The sequence below is a fragment of the Cervus elaphus genome, chromosome 32, assembly GCF_910594005.1.
Source record: "Cervus elaphus chromosome 32, mCerEla1.1, whole genome shotgun sequence".
Taxonomy (NCBI): domain Eukaryota; kingdom Metazoa; phylum Chordata; class Mammalia; order Artiodactyla; family Cervidae; genus Cervus; species Cervus elaphus.
Window position 1 is genome coordinate 20,104,740 of NC_057846.1, and position 14,057 is coordinate 20,118,796.

Below are 14,057 nucleotides of genomic sequence, written 5' to 3' on the forward strand. Positions count from 1 at the left end.
AACTTTTACTGTGCCAAAATTCCCAATACATAGAGAAGACTAAAACAATAGAAAAATATAAACTTTGCAAAAATCAGGGCAATATGAAGTCTGAAAAGCAAGTGGGAATGCAACTATCCTTGGAAATTAGGCTAGGTCACCAAGGAAAGATCCAGAGAAATAGCACAAGAGGGTAGGGATATATTTAGGGGGACAAAAGCACAAGAGAAATAGAAATGTTATTATAGAAAGGCAACATAAATATATTCTTAGATAATATGTATCAAGTAAGTGTTTTACACAACCAAGTCAGACAACAGTCTGTGAAAAATAATGGTTAAGAGGAAAGAGTTGGACACCACCCCCAGTTTCACTGTGTTTTACCTCCCTTGAGGTTAGTCACATTACCTTTGAGGTTTATTTAAATTTGTGGCTTGCTCATACCTGAGGGATATTTAAGAATAGACACATTTAAGTCTGCTACAAAATATTAATTCTCTTAGGGGAACTTTGCAATTATCTCGATTGATCTGAGACCCATAAATGATAAGTAAACTCTGTGTAACTCTCAGATTCAGACATCTTGCTGAACATTCCTGGGAAGAGTCAGCCAGTCCTAACCTGGAACCATTTAGATATCTCCAGTCAGTTTGGGACTAGAGCATGGTTACTGGTTTTGAGTTATTCAGTAGAGACAATTTTGAATATATTTCCCAGACTCCATGAGGTTTCTGTTTCAGGGTGGTCCTTGGCAGACATATATGCTTCTGGTACAGGGGGTTGGCTAGAATGTCCCCAGATTTTGGTTGGGTACCCAGAGGCAGCATTGTGTTGACAGACTGTTGTTAATCATCTTTGACCTGAACTGAACTGAATGGACCTACCACATCTTTTCCCCTGGACTCCCTGTTAATTCTGTGTTTGATTAATTTTCACATACTCCTCACCCATCCTCTTTGGGTGAAAAGCAAGTGAAAATAAATTGCACCAATCTGTTGGGAAATGTGGAAGGTTTGAATTTCAAAGAAGACCATTGAGGGAGGTGATTATTTTGTAAATAAAAAGGTGTATACATAGATATTGTCTGAGTAGTCTGTAAATAGTATGTGTAAATTAACAGGACCAGATGATTGAGATCCTTGTTGATTTCTGGGGGAATGTATTTCAGTGCTGTTTGTAATCATGGTATTCAGTCCATATGAATGATGAAAAGATATTTGAAATCTAAATAGGAGAATATTATTGTATTTGTTTTTAAAGAGAGGGTAAAGAATGGATATTTGAATAGTGCAGCTAGCTTACTTAACCTTAGTATCTAGCTAGTTATGGAAATAGGATATTAATCTGTGAAAATCTCCAAAAGGATAGCATATGCTGGTAGTGAACAAAATGACTAGAAATGTCAGAGCAGTTTCCTTATGTGGCAGATTATATAGTTAACAAGGAAGCAATGGATGAAAGACTTTTGACACTTGCTTTTCCAGGGCTGTCTCTGCCTGGACTCGTCTTCCCTCCGTTTCTCACCTCCTATTCACTACCCCTCTGGAAGTCTACTCATTTGGCAAGACTCCACCATTATCATCTCATGTGAAATTTCCGAGGTTATCGATCTCCTCTCACACCGTGGTAGCCAGTGTAATGCCCCTAGCCCCCAAAATGTCCAAATGGCAATTCCCTAGAACATGTGAATATGTTACTGTACATGGCCAGTGGGACCAAGTAGGTACATTTTGTTGTTATTCAGTAACTAAGTCATGTCTGACTCTTTGTGACCCCATGGACTGCAGCACGCCAGGCTTCCCTGTCCTTCACCATCTCCTGGAGTCTGCTCATATTCATGTCCTCAGAGTCAATGAGGCTGTCTACCATCTCATCCTCTGCCACCCTCTTCTCTTTTTGCCTTCAATCTTTCCCAGCATCAGGATTTTTTCTAATGAGTCAGCTCTTCAGCATTAGTCCTTCCGATGAATATTCAGGGTTGATTTCCTTTAGGATTGACTGCTTTAGCTCGGTTTAATTGGATGTGATTCGATTAAGGATCTTGATGTGGGGAGTTTATTCTGGATTATCTGCTTGGGCCCACAAGCATCCTTGTAAGTGAAAGAGGGGTACAGGAGCTTAATTAGAGTGATATGAAAAAGCCTTGAATAGCTGTTGCTGACTTTGATGATGGAGACAAACCAAAGCATGGATACAGGCTATGCATAGAGTCTCCAGAATGTTAATACCTTGATTTTAGCACAATAAAACCCTTTTCTGATCTAACCTTCATAAATGTAAAATTTTTTAAAAAATGGTGTTATTTTAGGCCTGTAAATGTGTGGTGATTTATTACAGTCCCAATAAGAAAATGCATACCCCTGGGCACAATTTTCTGCTCTTCTTCTGCGTGTCCATAATGCCATACTACAACTGCGCATGCTGACTTCAGTGACCACAGTGATTTGTTGGGGATTGTCTCTCTCCGTGGTCTTCCCTAAGCTGCTGGATAGTCACCAGTGTCTTATTCAAGTTCCTTTCCCTAGTTGTCCACTCTGAGCCTTTACATGGATCCAGTGCCCCACCAGCCTGCCCCCAAGGGGCAGGGGAAAGACTCACTGCAACTTCATTTGTTTATGCATTTGCTCGGATATCCTTCTCCTGTTACAGGACACTATTCTACTGATTTTCAACTGCTGACTCCTGGCTCAGTATCCCAATGTCACTTGAAGTCTTTGCTGGGACAAGGAGACACAAGTCTCTGACCTTTGACAGCATCTTGTTCTTCCTTAGAAGTCCAAGCGTTCCCCTGAGATCCATGTTAGTAGGGGTAGATTCCCTCACTTTCCCAATCACTATCCTATTTCTCAATTCTTGGGAGCAAATCAGGAACTTGACACAAGTAAGTACGAAGCAAATTTTTTAAAAATAATTAGGCAATTGCATAATGTTCTACAAATGACTTATTTTATTAGGGAATGGTGAAATAGAGATTCAAAGATTTCCATTACCAGATGAGACTTTAGTATACAAGATGTGGCTCCAGGGCCCTTAATGACTTAGTCATTGATATGGGTAAGGTTGGGTGCTAAGCCAGTTTGTAGATGATATTAATGATATTAATTGACTAAAATCTATAAGAAATCATGCATGGTGATTGCAATTCTATATTCCTTCTGGTATTCATGAAATGCTAATGGTAAATGTGTATTGTCTTTTGATGACTTTCAAATTTTTCAGATGGGTTTGACTGTTTTAGGAAAACTTTAATGGAAAGCACATCACTTCTGCCCTAACATGGAAAGAGTATTTGCTTGGTGGAAATGCAATTTCATAAACAAATTACCCAAAGATTAAAAGTAAAGATATGCTGTAAAATGTCACCATAAATGAGGGTATCATATAGCAGAAGAGCCATGATCTAGAATGCTAAAACTCTTCATTGTATTCTCAGCTCTGTCAGTAACTTCAGGAACATCACTTAGTTCCTTTAGGCATCAGTTTCCTCATCTCAATAGGAAGTATTTCGAATTTACTCCTGATTGCAACGTCCTTTATCTTGAGTGACATGCAGGATATCACATGCCATAATTAGAAAATCATTTGCCCTGTTGTTCATGTTGATGCAAGAATGGAGCTTATGTTCATTTGCAAAAGCAATTTGAAAACCTTTAAGGAGCCCAGAAAACAAGTGTTCTAAAAAACTCGATTATTGGAAAATAAGCATTATAAAAGAGACTGAAAGAATAGGTGTTACTTTGTTATTGGAATATGTTTAGAGTAGACTTAACAAATTTCAATCCCATAAGAACTCAAGAAAGTAAGAAGGATGGAAGATCCTCATAAATACAAGAAAACAAGAGCACAGTTAGGAATTCACTAACTTCAGCCGTCTTTATAATATCTAATCATGACTGTGGTTCTTTAGTTCTTTTATCAGTATTTTTTTTTCATAGTACCCACCCATGGACAAACCTGAGAAGCAAATGATCTGACCTCTATAGTAATTTATATGTTTATTTGGCAAAGTGTGTTTATGTGTGTGCATGTGTAGAAAATGTAACACAGGAAGACATTTGTTTTTGAAACCTGGAAATTTTCCTTGTGGAGTCAGAGATGGCTTTATAGAAGTTAGAAAAAGAATCCTAAAGTTGTATTAGCAGCCGGAAAGCCTACCCCAATCCGTATTTGTGAGTAGATTTCAATTACTTTTTACCTTTTAGTTAATCTGAAAAAGATAAAATAGTGTTTGTGCCTGAGTGCCCCATAAAATCTTGCAATAGAGGGTGAGATGGTTGGATGGCATCATCAACTTAATGGGCTCATGTGAGTTTAAGCAAACTCTGGGAGTTAGTGTAGGACAGGGAAGCCTGGCGTGCTGCAGTCCGTGGCATCACAAAGAGACACCACTGAGTGAGTGAACAGCAATGAAAGATGTGTTTTGTCCTTCTGGTAAGCTGAGAACATATCTCAGTGCCTGTTTGGGAAGTGCTAAGTGTACGAGCCGTGTTGAATGTTGAAATTGAAATCCAGTAGCACTTTGGGAGGCATTGTGATCTTTGCCTCTGCGTGGAAATAATGAACAAAATTCAATACTCTTTTGTATTTAAGATTTTTTTTCTCACAAGTAAACACTTTCATTCTTGTCTTCTAACTAGTAATTTAAACTGAAAACTGAGACTCTGTTTTAAAGTGTAGGTTAAATGGGGGCCCATGTGAAAGAACAGGACTGCCTTGCTTCTGGAGGCTATAATGAGGTTGCTTTTACATTTGAGCCTAAGCTGGATCTCTTCTCTATTGTAATAGGCCTGGTGGCTGTAATATTTTACTCATTTTCAGCTGTAATAAGCTTTTGAGTATCTGAAGCTACAAGGTTTGTGTTTTTTCATCCAATTTGTTTTACTCCAAGGACACTCCAATGGAGTAAGGTGTAAAACAGTTCACGGGAGACTTTCAATATTAGTTTCCTCACACCTGCAGTTTTTGAAAAATAATCTCTTATTTCTAAAAATAAAAGTGAAATGTTTACAAGGACCTAAGGAACTGATTTTTTTTCCCTTCCTCAACCAATTTATAGGATTGAACTGAGTACTTTCAAAGCAGGGGGTAAAACAAAAACTCGCTTTAGGAGATTTAACAAGCCTTTGCCAATGGAAACATATTTTTGTGCATTTCCCCCCTCTCGAATGGTTTATTGAAAACCCCATTGGGTTGAGGATGTAAATGCTTATAGTGAATCATTTTTCTTTGCAATTTATATTCTTTTTCTCCCAAGCTTAATCATGGCTTTTAGCTCTCCACGCTGTGCTTGCTCGAGCTTTAGTCCTTAAGTTTTGTATAGTTTTCTTCACATCTGGTGAAAGTGGACATAACTGACTAAGGGGATGTCATTTGGCTTCTCCTTTCTCCCCTTTCATATAGAGGCCATGCCTTAGGTCTCCTTTCATCTCAGAATCTACAATCTGGATAAATGCCAGAGGATCCTCAACCTAGGACTTATAGCATCCATCCTGTAGTCTATTTTGTGAGTCTTTAAAAAAAAAAAATCTACTGTGGTCCCCTGGAAATTCTGGATCAAATGAGGTCCACCTCCCTAACCCTACATGCAACTAGGTAGTTCAACATTGTTAGGATTATTGGCATGTTGCTTACCTGCCAAAAATTCTTAGGACTGAAGGATGAAGTTGAGTTATGTCTCAGTGCTTGTTCAGTTTGAAAATCCCCATGTTTACTTCATCTTACAGTGAAGCAAAAGCAAAATACTCTAGAAGCCCCTCAATAATCTTATTTCTGACTACGTACGTGCTACTCTTTAGTAAGTATGGTTTTATTATTTTTCTGTATATATTTTCAGTGGCCTAGAAATGACACTGATATGAAATTACTGCTGTCATTAGGAAGCATGAAGCTATTGTAGGTGATGCTCAGTGCATGATTGTTGGGCAGGATGCAGCAGAAAAGAGCATTAATCAGTTCCTCAAAGGTTCACAGTATAATAGGGAAAATTGTTAAATATGTATGCCAAAAAAGAAAAAGTGCAAACTAACATTTCTTAGCTTTCTGCTCTCTTGATTTGGCAATTCCTTTATCACATTACTCAACCAATTTAAACTTACCTTAGTGTATTGGAGCAAAAGTCATAAGATATTTACTACCTACATATTACATCTCAATATTAGATGTCCAAGATAACTGCAGGACATGTATTTTCTATTTGCCTTTAGAACAAAACCAGATAGAGGCACTTAACACTATTTTGGTGAGTGAGGACTTAAGAATTACCCAAATAGTAATGTAACAAACTTCTGTAAACTGTATATTTTGTTGTGATATATAAGCAAAGAAAAGCATATATTATAAAACTCCAGCTTAATCATTATGACCACTTACAAATACTTAATAATACGATGAATTGCAAATAGCCAAACACACAATAATTACACAAATATTATTTTGATGTTCTTGAGTTGGTGGCATTAAAGAATTTTCAATACAATATTTATATCAGTAACTGAAAGGAAAAAGAAAAAAAGGGAAAAGTGTACTAATAATTACAGGAAGACAAAGGGAAGGAAGAGGTATATAGACTCCCCCGGGTCTGCACTGTGTAAGGGTGAGAAATGGTTATATGCGGAGTGCTAAGTAGTTTGGAATTTGCTATGCTGGGACTGCAACTTCTATGGTGAAGGTTTATCCCCTATTAAATGAAATATTTTGTTGAAAGTTGGTAGTCCTTCTTTATTTAACCAGTGTTTTGCACTGACACAAAGTTATTGTCATTATCACCTTTGTGCTCCTCTGATTTTTTGCATTTTGACAGGGCTGTTTTCTAAGTCTGGGGCCCCTGGGAGGCAAATTCAGCCGAGATGTCCAAGGACAATTTTGCATGCGGGCCCTGGCTTCCGAATTCCTCCAGGATTTGCCCATTGTTGCAGAGAGAGACTTTGTAATTACCAAGGGATTATAGCAGAATATGAAAGGGCCTGAAAGCAGCTTTCTTGCGAAGCAAGAATGTATTCAGCACAAACGTAGGAAAAATCAGTCCAGAAGTGAGGCAGAAGTGTCTGAAAATATTAAGGGTTCAAGCAGAGGGTCCTGCCTGAAATTCCTAATTAAAGAAGTAAAAAATGCTTTTAAAAAATGTCAGGGACTGTCATTTGTATTCTCTACCCAGAAAAGGGTCTTCAGAAGATTGTAAATGAGGTGCTGGTGCTGGCCAAATACCCTTTGTTTGGCCCTTTTTTTGTACTTCAAAAGTAATGAAAATGGAGCTTAATGGCACATAAATAAAAATAATTAAATAGACGATAGTCGTAGTGGTGCATTACCTGAATTAATATACAAGATTAAGAGGCCAATAGCCCAAAAAGAACTTCGTTATTTCAACGAGTCACATAAATGAGACAGCTCTCTCAGTGTAGAATAAAACATAGCTTTCACACTACCATTTTGATTTCAGATTTAAAAACAAAACATTTCCCACGGATTGTGTTTCTGGTGTTCTCTCTGACATATGGTTTCCGCACATGTTCTTACTGAAACTAGCCAGATTATCGGTTGCACCTCTTCTGGGTATGTCTTTTTTAATTGAAGCTTTAAAAAATTGACTTACTTTTTGTATTGATTTTGTAGCCCAAACTAGAATCAGTGATTAATTTACATGTGTTAATTTTTATGTCCTTAGGTTATCTCTTGACTTGCCAAAATTTTGACAAATGCATAGAGCAGTGAGTCGTGTAACCCTGAAAGCGCGTAATCATTTGCAGAGCTGTTTCAGAATGGGTGATTCTGTAAAAAATGAAGCGGCAAACTGCATTCAGAAGAGAGAGAGAACTCCAGTTGTTACTAGCAAACATTATTTATTTGACGGAACAAAAAACCATGTGTCAAATGGCTTCCCCAAAAGGTACATATTTGACTTACTAACACTGGATTAATAGAGAGCTTAAGAGAAAAATCAGAAAAATGAATACATATATCTCCTTTATTATTACCACTTATTGTTTCTGGGCTCATGAAAAAGTTGGAGTTTTCATTGTACTTCTGTTATCTTTTAATATTTCTCTTCCTTTCTTTTCTTTGCACCGACAGTGACCTTGTCCCATTCTTTTTCCTCATCAAGGCCATCCAAAGACTCTCTTGCAACCCTTAACATCAAACTTTCCCCATGTCTGTAGACCACACTGATTTTCCCCTTCTTTGGGCTTTCTTGGAGATGCTACTTTCTTTTTCCAATCACTTGTAACTTTAACAGATATCCCTTGTCACATCCTTGAGCAAGGACAATGATCATGTCTTAGATATTCCTATAGAAATATACTGTAAGGCCCATGAAAATGAAAGTGAAAGTAAAGTCGCTCAGTCCTGTCCGACTCTTTGCAACCCTGTGGACTGTAGCCCACCAGGCTCCTCCATCTATGGGATTCTCCAGGCAAGAATACTGGAGTGGGTTGCCATTTCCTTCTCCAGGGGATCTTCCCAACCCAGGGCTCGAACCCAGGTCTCCCACATTGCAGGCAGACGCTTTAACCTCTGAGCTACCAGGAAAGCCCCAAGGGTAGCTCTCAATTTTCTAGTAGCCTCTTTTCAAAAAACAAGAAGAAAACAAGCGAAATTAATGTTAGTAATATATACTTACTTAATACATCTTAAATATGGTGTCAACATGTAATCAGTATAATAGAGATTCATGTGATATTTTACATTCTTCTTTTGTATTAAGTCTTCATACTGACGTGCATTCCCAGCAAATCCCAGTTCAGACCAATCACAATTCAAGTGCTCAATAGATACTTGTGGTTTCTGGCTCCCATATTGTACAATACAACTCTCCAGTTGTTGCTCTTTGGTCTCTAAGTTGTGTCTGACTGTTTGCAACCCCGTGGACTGTAGCATGCCAGGCTCCTCTGTCCTTTGCTGTCTCCTAGAGTTTGCTCAAACTCAAATCCGTTGAGTCGGTGAAGCTATCTAACCTCATCCTCTGCCATCCCCTTCTCGTTCTGCCTTCAATTTTGACATAAAGGTCATATGAATTAAATTCACCCATTCACTTCTAGTTCACTGATTCTTAAGATGTCAGTGTTCAATCTTGCCATCCCCTGCTTGACAATGTCCAGTTTACCTTGTTTCATGGACCTGACATTCCAGGTTCCTATACGGTGTTGTTCTTTACAGTGTTGGACTTTCACCACCAGATGCATCCACAACAATGTTTTATTTCTCCTTTGGCCCAGCAGCTTCATTCTTCCTGGAGCTCTTGGTAATTGTCCTCTGTTCTTCCCCAGTGGCATATCGGGCACCTTCTGAGTTAGGGGGCTCATCTTCCAGTGTCATATCTTCTTGTCTTTTCATACTGTCCATGGGGTTCTCAAGACAGGAATACTGGAGTGGGTTGCCATTTCCTTCTCCAGTGGACCACGTTTTGTCAGAATTCTTCACTATGACCCACCCATCTTGGATAACCATGCATGGCATGACTGATAGCTTCTTTGAGTTATGCAAGCCCCTTTGCCACAAAAAGCTGTGATCCATGAAGGGGACCTCTAGAGTATCATTCTCTGAATCATTGCATCTAGAATATTCAGATGCAAACATTGTATTGTCATATCCAGGTATCATACAAAAAATAAGAACCCACTGGCTTAAGCCATTTGAGTCTTTCTTGCAATTTGAAGTTCATTAGTGTAGGACTATGCTGAGAGTAATCTCATCCCTTGTGCCTTAATAAGATGTCTGATTTCATTAATAATTTTAGAGAGATGTACTTACATATTTATAAAATATGCTTAATAGTTCAGAGTTTTTAGAAGACTCAATGTTATGTATCTTTGGACAAGTTGCTTTTTATGTGTTCTGATATTGGGATTTGAGGCCATTTTTAAATGAATTATAAGCTCAAAGCCATGGTCTACATCACATAGAATCACTCCACCACAGGAAACTTGTACATATACAAGTGCTGGGTAAAAGGCACAGACACAGTGAACCATAGTAAGGAGGTTGACATGAGGCAGTGAGGAGAATAGATAGATGATTTGCAACTCAATCCCAAATCTGGGGCTCATTTTGTGTTTGAAGCCAAATTACTTAAACTCTCTGTCTCGGTAGCCTCCTTTGCAAACTGAGGATAAGAGTTCCAAGACTGTCATGAAGACACAGTATCATGATGATATAATGGAAATAGCTTATGACAGAAGACTTCCCAGGTGGTGCTAGTGATAAAGAACCCACCTGCCAATGCAGGAGACATAAGAGATGTGGGTTTGATCCCTGGGTCCAGAAGATCCCCTGGAGGAGGGCATAGAAACCCACTTCAGTACTCTTGCCTGGAGAATCTCATGGACAGAGGAGCCTGGGATGCTACAGTCCATAGGGTCGCAACGGGTGGGACATTTCTGAAGCAACTTAGCATGCACATATGCAGCTTCTAACCCAAAGCAAAGATATGTAGAATGTATCATTTCGATCTTAAAATTTTTAAATACAAGGAATAGGTCATCAGGCTGGGATGATAACTGCCCCTTATTGTCTACTCATTTTTCAAGGGCACATTTTTCAACTTTCCCAAAATTAAAGGGACAATGGTTCACGTTTTATGAACTGCTCTATTCAAATTTATACTACCATAGCATCAAATGGTGCTCATAAACATATAGAATAGTACAGATTTTTAAAAAAATGCAGGCAAACTGTATTAATCACATATTAACTAGCAAGTTATGATGTACTTTTCAAAATTTGAAATAGGAAACTTCTGAGTTCATAGTAAAAACTGTAAAGGTGTTTTGAAAGATCTATTCAAACATTAGCAACTACATTTCTGGTTTTTCTGCCTTTTTTTTTTTTTTTCAAAAAACAACTTTGTCAAAGCTTATTTGGAAGATTACAGCATTATTAATAACTTTACTGTTTGACAGGGAGGCATCTTGATTAAAACTCATTTTTGAACAGTGTAGAATTCCGTGATTCCCATCAAAAAGACCAGTCCCGAACGAAGTGGACTTCTGACTTAGGAAGTGGTGCTGTCTTTTGTGAAACTTCATACTGTTGTTGGGTTAAGCAACTTGCTCTGTCTTGGAAGAGGTCCAGAAGTGACAGCAAGAGCAGAATCAGGGGTCGTTTGGCTACTGTGTGGCTGGAGCTGCGGGGAGCATCTTCATCAGAACACTGCCGTCAGTACCGCCTGCCTCCCTGCCCCTGAGTGCCGTTGTCTGTGGTCTATAAAGCGCTAAATGGTTGGGCCTTTGCCGCTTGGAGATCCACCGTCCTCCCTGGGCGACTTCAGGGCAATTGAGATCAGCTGGGGTGCTGCTGCCGGCGTTTCCCGCCTCCTGTCCGTAGGGAAACCGAGGCAGTGAGTCTTCCAAGGCAGGCTCTCTCTTATGGACCACTTTGCCTTCCATTAGCCAACAAAGAGCTAATCTGGTGATCTTCAGGGCATGCAGGAAAGCTCATCTTTTAATCAGAGTTGAAAAGCAGGAATTTCTACTCTTTACCAAGAACAATGCATAATAATAACATAGTGAAATGATTCCAAGCGATAAGACAGACCCTGTATCTTAATAATGCTCATTTATCAGTTAGATAAGCAGACCCTGTATGATTTTGGTAACTTTAGACTATGAAATTTTTGCATCTCATCTTTGTTTTGTGTCCCTGGATATGTTCTAGTGTCTCCTAATTTTTAGTCTATGGAAGCTTGAATAGAATTTGTATCCTGCTGTTGTGTGAAAATTGTGTAAATCGTTAATTAGGTTGAATTGGTTCTTAGTGCTTTTCAGGTCTACTATATCGTCTATTTTTCTGACTATTCATTGTATTAATTTTTAAGAGTTTGATATTGAAACTCCAACTAAAAATCTTAATTTATCTACTTAAAAAATAATCGTAATATACAGTGGAACTATATAACAGTTTTCTATATTTTCTAAGTCTCCTGAAAATGTCTGATCATACTTTTGTAATTTAAAAAAGAGGGAAAAAAAGAGCAATGCATTCAATGAGGACCATCTCAGAATCTTTAATGCTTTACATTAAAATAAGATAAACAGTACAGTCTCTCTTTTCTTGACTTCAGTCTTCAGCATTCGCTGACTTCATACTTTAGCTCCTGTTTTGATCTTTTTCTTACCTTTTTCACATGAAAGGGTAAAAAATTGACTGAGAAAGAGGTTTCAGTGCTATATTTTGGTTTTGAATTTTTCAACCTGAGATTTGACCTAATATGTATACTCATACTTACTCATTTCTTTTATATCCATCCAGTAAATAGAAATTAGATGTCTCCTATGTGCCAGAACTTATTTAAATGGGTCATATAATAGAAAAAAGAAGTCCTCACCTTGATGGAGTTTGTGGCCTGTTTAGAGAGAGAGAAAATAAACAAAATATACATAATGATACATCAAAAGTGAGTAAGTGCAATGAAGAAAAATAAAGCAGGAGAGGAAGCGAGAGATTTAACTTTTAGATAGCATGATTGAAGTGGAATCTCTGAAGAGGTGAGATTTGGCCAGAGAAACAGTCAAAGGTGTGAGCTATGCAAACACAAGTGGGTTATGGGGAGCAAAGACATGGAGACTGAGTCTCGCCCATTGCGCTGGCTTCACCCGGATTGACTACCGCAGAGGGAAAGGAAGGAGGTTTGAGAGGAACGCAGCTAAGGTCAAGTCAGGTAAAACCCTGTAAACAACAGTAATCACTTTATTTTATTCTTACTGTGATGGTTTCAAGTAGGTTTGTGGAGGTGATCTGTGATTAAAATAATCTGAAGAAGGGTCTGCAGGTAGAGTACCCTACTGGAATAGACAAGGTGAGAGGTGAAGGTCCCTTGGTTTTGGATGGTGAGGAGGAGTAAGTTTCAGGATGCATTATAAAGGAATGCCCAACTGAATTTGCTCATGAATTGGATGTGAGATTCGAGAGAAAGAAAAGTAAAGTGCTAGTGTTAGATGCTCTGTCGTGTCTGACTCTTTGCAACTGCATGGACTGTAGCCCTGCAGGCTCCTCTGTCCAGGGGATTTCCCAGGCAAGAATACTGAAGTGGGGTACCATGCCCTCCTCCAGGGGATCTTCCCAACCCAGGGATTGAACCTTCATCTCCTGCGTCTCCTACATTGCAGGCTGGTTCTTTATCACTAGCGCCACCTGGCAGGCCTGCAAAGAGTAAAGGATGACTCCAGATAAACTGTCAGGAAAATAGTTAATATATATTATTTGTAGAGATATCAGGCCTTGATGATTACAATAGGTGTATTGAAAGCTAATTTCAACCTGTAATAATATTTATAAAAGAGAAATTGGGAGTGGGGAGAATAACTTTCTGGTTATCCAATTTGCAGTAAGAATCACCATACAATTCCTTTAAATAGCAAGATGCTTAGTGCAGTGAAACTGTAATTCAATTATTTTAAAATCTGTTTAGAAAGAATTATTCGAGACCATAAGTACAATCCACTTTGATTAATCATAGGAGAAAGTAGCAAAAGGCACACTCGCCTGCCATCTGGAAGTGTGTAATTACGGTAATCATACATGATTGTCAGGCCCGGGGAGGGTGCCTAGTGTCCTGGCTCAGCTGACACTCTTACCCCTTTGTGCTCTTAACAGTGTCTTGGTGTAGACAACAAACCATATGCCCACTTTATACCGCAATGTTAGAAATTTCTGCACAGGAAAACAAACAATCAACTGAATAAAGAGGCAACCTGTAGAGTAGGAGAAATATTTTGCAAAGTATATCTTAGATAAGGGTTAATAGTCAAAATGTATAAATAGCTCATACAACTCAGTACCAAGTCAAACAAAACAAAAGTGATCCATTAAAAAAAAAAAATGGGCACAGGACCTGGACAGACATATTTCCAAAAAAGACAGATGAATGAGCAAGAGGTAGGTGAAAATGTGCTCAGCATCACTCATCATATGGGAAATGCAGATCAAAAGCCCATTGAAATATCACCTCACACCTGTTAGAACGGCTATTATAAAAAAGATAAGAAATAACAGGTGCTGGCAAGGATGTGAAGAAAAGGGAATCTTTGTGGACTGTTGGTGGGAATGTAAATCAATCCAGTCACTATGGGAAACAGTGTGGGGTT